Source organism: Canis lupus, chromosome 35 (genome assembly GCF_011100685.1).
Source record: "Canis lupus familiaris isolate Mischka breed German Shepherd chromosome 35, alternate assembly UU_Cfam_GSD_1.0, whole genome shotgun sequence".
Taxonomy (NCBI): domain Eukaryota; kingdom Metazoa; phylum Chordata; class Mammalia; order Carnivora; family Canidae; genus Canis; species Canis lupus.
In genome coordinates this window covers 4380481-4388859 of record NC_049256.1, presented here as the reverse complement: position 1 = coordinate 4388859, position 8379 = coordinate 4380481, and the positions used below count along the sequence as shown (strand labels likewise).

The following is an 8379-nucleotide window of genomic DNA, read 5'->3' as shown; positions in this document are numbered from 1 at the left end:
GGAGGGGCGGGGCTGGGGAGCCCGGGTTGCACCTGCCGCCGCGGTGATGGGACCAGGTCCGCCCCGGGAGAGCCGAGCGGGGGCGTGCGGCCGCGGGCGGGGGCGGGGGGGCCTCCGATCCCAGGGAGGCTGCACAAAGGAACAATGCAAGCAAAAGACAATGCAAACAGCCGCACGTCGTCTGGGAGGCGTTTGCGTCGCAGCGATGCGCGGACAGAGCATCCCTCCTTCCCTCGCGGCCTTTTCGCCCCCGGGCTGCTCACCTGAGGCCCCTCCGGGTCCGCTGCCTCCGGGTACAAAACGACCAGCAAGCACACTTCCTTCCAAGTGCGGGATGGCCGACTCAGGTGTATTTACCGGCTTAGCCACCCGGTGCCAGGGGGCCCGTTAAAGTCACGTATTTGTAGGCAGTGACGGATGATGCCCGCCATAAAGGGGGGGAAAGAGAGATGAAAAAGTGATGTTATAGACGTCTTTGGATGATAGGGTTACCGTTTCCGTGCTCTTATTTTCTGCTTTTCTGTAAACCTCTCCAAACATGTATCAGAAGCATGCATTTATTTTTATTATTTTTTTAAATTTTATTTTATTATTTTATTTTATTTTATTATTTTATTTTCTGGTATTTTGGAAGGAAATTGAGGGAGAGCGAAGAAGGAAACGATAATGAATTCCAGGGAAAGAACGAACTTTTCTAAAAGTTGACAAGCATGAGTTTTTTTTTTTTTTTTTAATTTTAATCTGCCCAAGAGCATCTCCATGCACCTTATTCCAAAGCAAACGCCTAAGGGTTTTATGACTCTTCGTGTAAGGTGATTTTACAAAAAGGACAGTGACTCACAAGGAGCTAGAATTAGATAAAGAATAGTAGTCGAAAGATAGAGTGGAGGAAGCATTGTTTCAGTTGATACGTGTGGCGCCTGGTAACTCTGAAAAGAGGTGAGACTTGATTTTTTTTCATGGCTTTTCTGACTAGATATGTTAGGCTCGAAAATAAGATTAATAGATAAGATATGCAAAAATGAGTTAAGGGGAGCACCTGGGTGGCTCAGCGGTGTAGCGCTGCCTTCAGCCTAGGGCATGATCCTGGAGACCCGGGATCGAGTCCCATGTCCGGTTCCCTGCATGGAGCCTGCTTCCTGCTTCTCCCTCCTCCTGTGTCTCTGCCTTTCTCTCTGCCTCTCTCTGTGTCTTTCATGAATAAATACAAAATTTTAAAAAATGAATAAAGAGGAGCACCTGGGTGGCTCAGTGGTTGAGCATCTGCCTTTGGTTCAGGGCATGAGCCCAGGTCTGGGGATGGAAACCTGCTTCCAGCTCCTGGCAGGGAGCCTGCTTCTCCCTCTGCCTCTGTCTCTGCCTCTTTCTGTGTGTCTCTCACGAAAAAATAAATAAAATCTTAAAAAAATGAATTAAGAATCTTTATTGTTTGTCATCATCTGAAATTGTGCAAAAATGAAGGAGCATGACGTTTTATAGTGCCTTACCTATCTATCTCCCAGCAACCATCTCAGGAACATCACAGAAGCAAAGGCTTTGAGAATAGGCTGGTAAGGGAAAGAAAAAGTGTTTTCTTTTACCCTTCTAAAGTTTATTGGCCCTGGTGAATTAAATTTGCAAAAGACAGATTAAAAAGAGAAAACAAATTAAAAAAAAACCCAGATTAACACAAAAGCACTCATGCACATGGAAGTACTTAATGATGAACGTGGGCTTATTACATCTTAACAAAATAATAATAAATCTGTAGAGCAGTGACAAGGCAAAGGAAAAGGACCAAGTTTCAAGAGCGGCAAGTTATGGAAAGGTAAATCTATGGGAAACTAATGGAAGATAAGGGCCACTTAAGTTCCATATGTAGATTCCTCTGGTGCCAGCTGTGGGCTGATAAATATCTAGAGTTGTCTCTGGTAACTTTTTTTTTTAAAGATTTTATTTTATTTATTTATTTATTTATTTATTTATTTATTTATTTATTTATTTAGAGAGTGAGAGTGTGAGCAGAGGGAAAGAGAGAGAGAGAGAGAATCTCAAGCAGACTCCACGCTGAGCTTGGAGCTGGACGTGGGGCTTGATCCCATGACCCTGAGATCATGACCTGAACTGAAGTCAAGAGTCAGAGGCTACAGGACTGAGCCACCCAGGCACCCTCTGGCAATTAGCTCCCTATCCTTTCTGGTAGAGAGGGGGAGGAAGGGCGCCTTTACCAATTTATGTTCTGTTTTTGGGCAAATGGCGAGGAGAGCAGAGAGCTTATCTTATATCTGCTGCTGCCTAATTGCCTTCAGCTCAAAATACAGCTAGTTGACCCTGGAACAACTGTGGTGTTAGGGGCAGTGATCTCCCCACCGCCACTCAGTGGAACATCCATGTATGACCTTTCAATTCCCCAAAACCTAACTACTAATAGCCTACTGTTGATCAGAAGACTTACCCATAACATCAATGGTTGATTAGCACATATTTTATATGTTGTATATGTTATATACCGTATTTAAAGAGAAAAGAAAATATCGAGAAAGTCATAAGGAAGAGAAAATCCATTTACAGTACTGTTTTTAATTTTTAGCAGTTTCAAATATTTTATTTTTAAGTTTTTATTTAAATCCCAGTTAGTTAACATACAGTGTAATATTAGTTTCGGATGCACCATACAGTGATTCAACACTTCCATACATCACCGGGTGCTCATCAGGACAAGTGCCCTCCTTAACCCCCATCGCCTATTTCCTTAACCCCCATCACCTATTTCACCCATCCCCCTCCAACCTCCCCTCTGGTAACCACTGATTTGTTCTGTTTCTTGGCTTCTCTCTCTTTCTCTTTTTTCCCCTTTATCCGTTTATTTTGTTTCTTAAATTTCACATTATCAGTACTGTTCTTATTGATAAAAATTCATGTGTAAATGGACTCGCCCAGTTCAAACCTGTGTCACAATGATAATCCTTATGCCAAAGTGGTATATTTTGGTGGGGCAAATTCTGCTACCCTTCAGGTTCTACTACTGCCCTCAAAACAGATTGTGAAGGAAAGTATTACTAAATATGGAAATGTATTTTAAATGATTATAGAAAGATAGGGACATATGGTCACCCCAAATACAAGCACATTATTTTTTATTTCTAAATAGCTACAATAAATTAGGTAACTGTGGAGTTTCTTGAATGTCTTTTGGTGAGTGTTAGACTTAAAATATGTATATTTTTAGAAATAATTCATGTTATTAGGGAAAATCTACTCAGAGACCAGTGTTGTTAATATTTTAGCAGCTTTTTCCAGTCTTTTAAAATGCAGTTCAAGATCACATATATATATAATATATATAATATATATATATTATATATATATAATTAGAATACAAAACCATACAGTATTTTTTTTTAATTTTTTATTTATTTATGATAGTCATACAGAGAGAAAGAGAGAGAGAGCCAGAGACACAGGCAGAGGGAGAAGCAGGCTCCATGCACCGGGAGCCCGACATGGGATTCGATCCCGGGTCTCCAGGATCACGCCCTGGGCCAAAGGCAGGCGCCAAACCGCTGCGCCACCCAGGGATCCCAGTATTTTCTTTTAATACACGTGCTTTGCTCACATATATATTATATAAGAAATAAAAGAAAACAGGAAAACATAAAGAAAAGACAAAATTCTCCATATATGTATGTATATTTCACATTCATGGTCATATCTATGAATAAAATGGAGCCATTTGGATGAGGTGAAAATGGACTTTGACATGGACTTCAGGAATATGGGCTTGAGTTGGCCACAGTGTGACCTTGGGCGAGATACTCAACTTCTCAGATTCAGTTTCCAAATCTGAAAGTGCTCACGGAGGTGACCACTGAATTATCTGTGCGAGAAGCAGAAGACCTTATATATGCAAAGTGTATAGTATAGTGCCCGACACACAATGCCTCTATTCTTTTTTTTTCCTGAACCCTAACTCATTCTGTCTGAAGTTCAAAGTTTTCTCCACTAGATGGTGATGGTAGAAAAATAAAGTGAATCTACCTTCCCAACTTTTCTAACCAAATTTAAACTTTCTTTTAAAATCAGCAAAATACAAATAAATTTAAACCGTATTATAAGGTTGCAGGAAATGAGACCCATTGTAAAGTAATAAAATCTAGGCTTAAATTTTCTCTTTAAATAAGCCGTTGATTAATTGTTTTCACATGGCCTTGGCAGTTTGAACAATTTAACCATCTTCTATGTCCTCCTTCTCCAGAGTCAGTATGGGAATGATGTATTCAGTGGGTGGCTCAAATAAGCCCTCTATTCAGTAGCCACAAGTATTACTGCCTCCAGGTATCATCTTTCCTGCTCATGTTCATACCGAAGGTTTGTTGGATATTTTGAGTCCAGTTAATCTCATCATGAAACATCCCTGACGTCTTTAGTCACCATCCTAGAAGCCCTATGATTATCTGTTCTCCTTCCTGGTTTGTGATTACTCTCCTTTATTTATTTTTTTTAAGATTTTATGTATTTATTCGTGAGAGATACACACACAGAGAGAGAGAGAGAGAGAGGCAGAGACACAGGCAGAGGGAGAAGCAGGCTCCATGCAGGGAGCCCGATGTGGGACTCGATCCCGGGGGATCATAACCTGAGCCAAAGGCAGATGCTCAACCACTGAGCCACCTAGGCATCCCATGATTCCTCTCCATTAACCTAATCTCATGTTCCTTTCTTTCCTGACATCCCCCCTAAATCTTCCAGAATCTATGCCACATTTTTTTTTATGCCACATTTTTAAACTAAGTTTATTCTCCTAAATTGTATACATTTTCTTAATATTATGATAAGGTCTTTTGTTCTATTTTCCTACTGGTCTTATTGCTATAAAAGAAATACATTGATTTTTTATTGATTTATTTCATATTTGGCTCTTTTGAACACTTTTATTAGTTTTAAGTAGTTTTCTATTGATATGATATAAAAATAATATATCTGAACTTTGTCCCTAGTTCCTGATACAGAGCTTCAAAAACGCTTGGAATCTCCTGAGTGACAGGAGAGTTTTTATTATGCCAATCAGTTTGCCTCTGAGGGGTTCTTTTTTTTTATTTTATTTATTTTATTTTTTATTTTTTATTTTATTTATTTATTTTTTATTTATGATAGTCACAGAGAGAGAGAGAGAGAGAGAGAGGCAGAGACATAGGCAGAGGGAGAAGCAGGCTCCATGCACCGGGAGCCTGATGTGGGATTCGATCCCGGGTTTGCAGGATCACGCCCTGGGCCAAAGGCAGGCGCCAAACCGCTGCGCCACCCAGGGATCCCTGAGGGGTTCTTATATAGCTTCAGAAAGGTGGCTGGTCACCAGAAAGGCCACCCACATGATTAGAACTTGAGAATAACCTGGGTGGTGAGAGGGACATTGGAGATTGAGTTCAATCACATGGCTAGTGAGCTAATCAATGATGCCTATATAATGGAATTCCAGTAAAAACCCTGGACACCAAAGCCCAGTTGAGCTTCTTGGTTGGTGAACATATTGACGGGCCAAGAGAGTAATGAGCCCTATCTCCACAGGAGAGGGCATGGAAGCTCTGCATCTGGTACCCTCCCAGACCTGGCTTTATGTGTATCCCTTACTAAAAAATTGTAATCATATGTAGAGTGCTTTCAATGAGTTACGTGATTTGTTTAGTGAATTATGAAAATTTAGGGGGTCATGAGAACCCCCAGATTTGTATCTAGTTGGGCAGAGTGCGGCTGGCTCCTCAGGCTGGAGGATGGTATGGGGCAGTCTTGTGGAGGATTTTCCCCTTAGCTTCTGCTACCTGGTTAGTTGCTGTCAGAATTGAACTGAATTACAGGACATCGAGTTGGTGTCAGAACAATACTCTTGCCTACTCCTTTTCAATACATTACTATTACTTTGTTTTCTTTTTGACTTGCATTAGCCAGTATAAGGTATTATTAAATTATTGGAGAAAGCAAATCTCTTAATCTTCTAAAGTGAAATTTGAACTGGTATAGACAAAATTCTAATTCAATCCCCAATTAAAAAAAAAACCTTCTATTAAAATAGGAGAAAGATGCCTCCTTAAGACATTTCTCTTTTTTTTTTTTTTGCCACATATTAGCAGCCATTGTTATGTTTAAAGCTAAAAATACTAAAGATATTCATCACATTTTCACACATATACATCTTGCTTCCTCATCATAGAATTCCCTTCTAGCCTTTTGCTATGTCTGGGTTTCTGGTTACTCTTCAGTTTGAATAAGTCCCATTACCTGCCCTGACCAGGCTGCTTTGGTGTCCTTTGCTATATGCTCTGGTGCCTTTTGACACCTTATCTATTCCTTATAATGGACACATTATAGGATTATAGTTGCACATTTCCATGTCTATTTGCACTCCTGCCTCTACTTCCATTATAGGCTAGAGTTTTTCACCTTGCATGCTCAGGACCAGGCCCCACGCCTGACATGTCGTGGACATTAGGAATGTGGTTGCATGAAATCCACGAATAAAAGCAATCAGGCAGGCTTAAAGTACAGACTTAACTCTTCTAAGGTTCACATTTGGAGCATTATGTTTCTTCTGTAAAAGTCATCTGAGTTTGAAGGTATGGAAAGGTTTGGTGAAGACTCTGCTGACACGGAGATGGTTAGACAACATCCCATGAAGAAAAAAGATACTTTTTTTTTTTTCCTTCAGGTGAGAATAAGATGGTCACTTAGAGCAAAGGAGAATTACCACTGGGAAGAAAGACTGGGTTGCTTTCGGGAGACATGGATTTTTCACTGAAGATGGCAGAGAATGTGGAGGCTATGCCATGACATCTGGTTTCTTTCTTGCTAATCAAACTGCATTTGAAACCTTATGGTGAGAGGGCTGAAGACCAGAGGATGAACAGACTGTGAGAAACTGGATGTTCTGGCCATTAATGGTGCTGCTGTGGGAGCTAGAAAACCAGCAGCACTGAATTGGGGCGGGGCCAGATTCCCCAGCTCTGCTGCAGCCCCCGAGGATGGACTGCTCGAGGAGCACGTATGGACAGCACCCACCCCACAGACTTTAGTGTTGGCACCATGGACTTCATGAGCAGTGCCCAATAGCCAGGCTTTTTCAAGGAGGCTCTTGAGCATCGCCCTTTACTACATGCAGAGCCCTACAGGCGCAACGTGATGACTACAGCCAACTTTGTAACGCATTTCAGCAACTCTCTGAGGAACTTCCAGAAATAAGTAGGGGATACACTGGGAGCTGCTAAATGGCTGGTTGGAAGAGTGAGGCATTGCAAAGGAGAATCTCAGAGACTTTTTATAAGTCTTGGAAGACAAGAAGCAATTGGTATTCTTATGCATTGCTCGTGAGAGTATGAAATGATACAACCATTTCGAAAAATCATTTGGCAATTTTCTTAAAAAGTTAAACGTACCCTTGCCACATAACCCAGCGATTCCCAAGAGAATTTACCCAAGAGAATTAAAAAAACATGTCTACAACGCATCCATGAAATGACTTGCATGCAAATGGTTATAACAGATTTATTCATAATAGCCTCAAACTGGAAACACCCCAAAAGCCCATCAACGGGTGAATGGAAAAACAAATTTTGGTTTAGTCATGCGATGTGATTCTACTTCGTAAAAAATAAACTGCCAATACATACAGGAAGATAAATAAATCTCAGGAACATGATGTTGAATGAAAGAAACCAGATACAAAAGAATATATGTGGTATGATTCCAATTAAATTCTAGCCTGGGAAAAGCTCATCTCTAGTGATAGAAATCACATAGGTGGCTCTCTGGGGCAGAAGGATGGGCATTATTGATGGTGACAGAGCATCAGGGATTTGGGGGGATAGTGATAGCAATATGGTGTTTATTGATTGAGGAGATGGTTACACAGTTATGTATATTTATAAAACATCACACTATACCCTTAAAATGAGTGAGGTTTATTAATGCAAATTTTATATGAACAATGTTGATTTTTAAAAATACAGTGAGATCCTATTTCATACCCATGCATATGATATTCAGATGACTGACAGTACCAAGTGTCGGTGAGGACGTAGAGCAACTGGAGCTCTCCTATGTTGCTCTTACAATGCTGGTGGAAGCGTAAATGGTACAGACACTTTGAAAAATTTCTTGGTTTCTTATAAAATTAAACATGCATCTACCCTATGACCTAGCACTTGTACTCCTGAGAGTTTACCCAAAAGAGATGAAAATATGTCTACAAAAAAATTCGTAGAAGAATGTTTATAAAAGCTTTGTTCTTAGCAGCAAAAAACCCCAAAGCAAACCAAACCAAAAAAACACCTGGAAACAATGTAAATCAGTAGGTGAAGGGATAAACAAACTGGTGTATTTGCACAGTGAAATACTACTTCGTAATGGGAC

General features: G+C 40.5%; 1 protein-coding gene across 1 annotated transcript in view; it reads left to right on the top strand.

Moving 5' to 3' along the window:
- LOC488190 (myosin light chain kinase family member 4) overlaps window positions 1-8379 on the top strand; it is a 109257-nt gene that overhangs the window by 5215 nt on the left and 95663 nt on the right. The gene's annotated exons all lie outside the window — the stretch shown is intronic.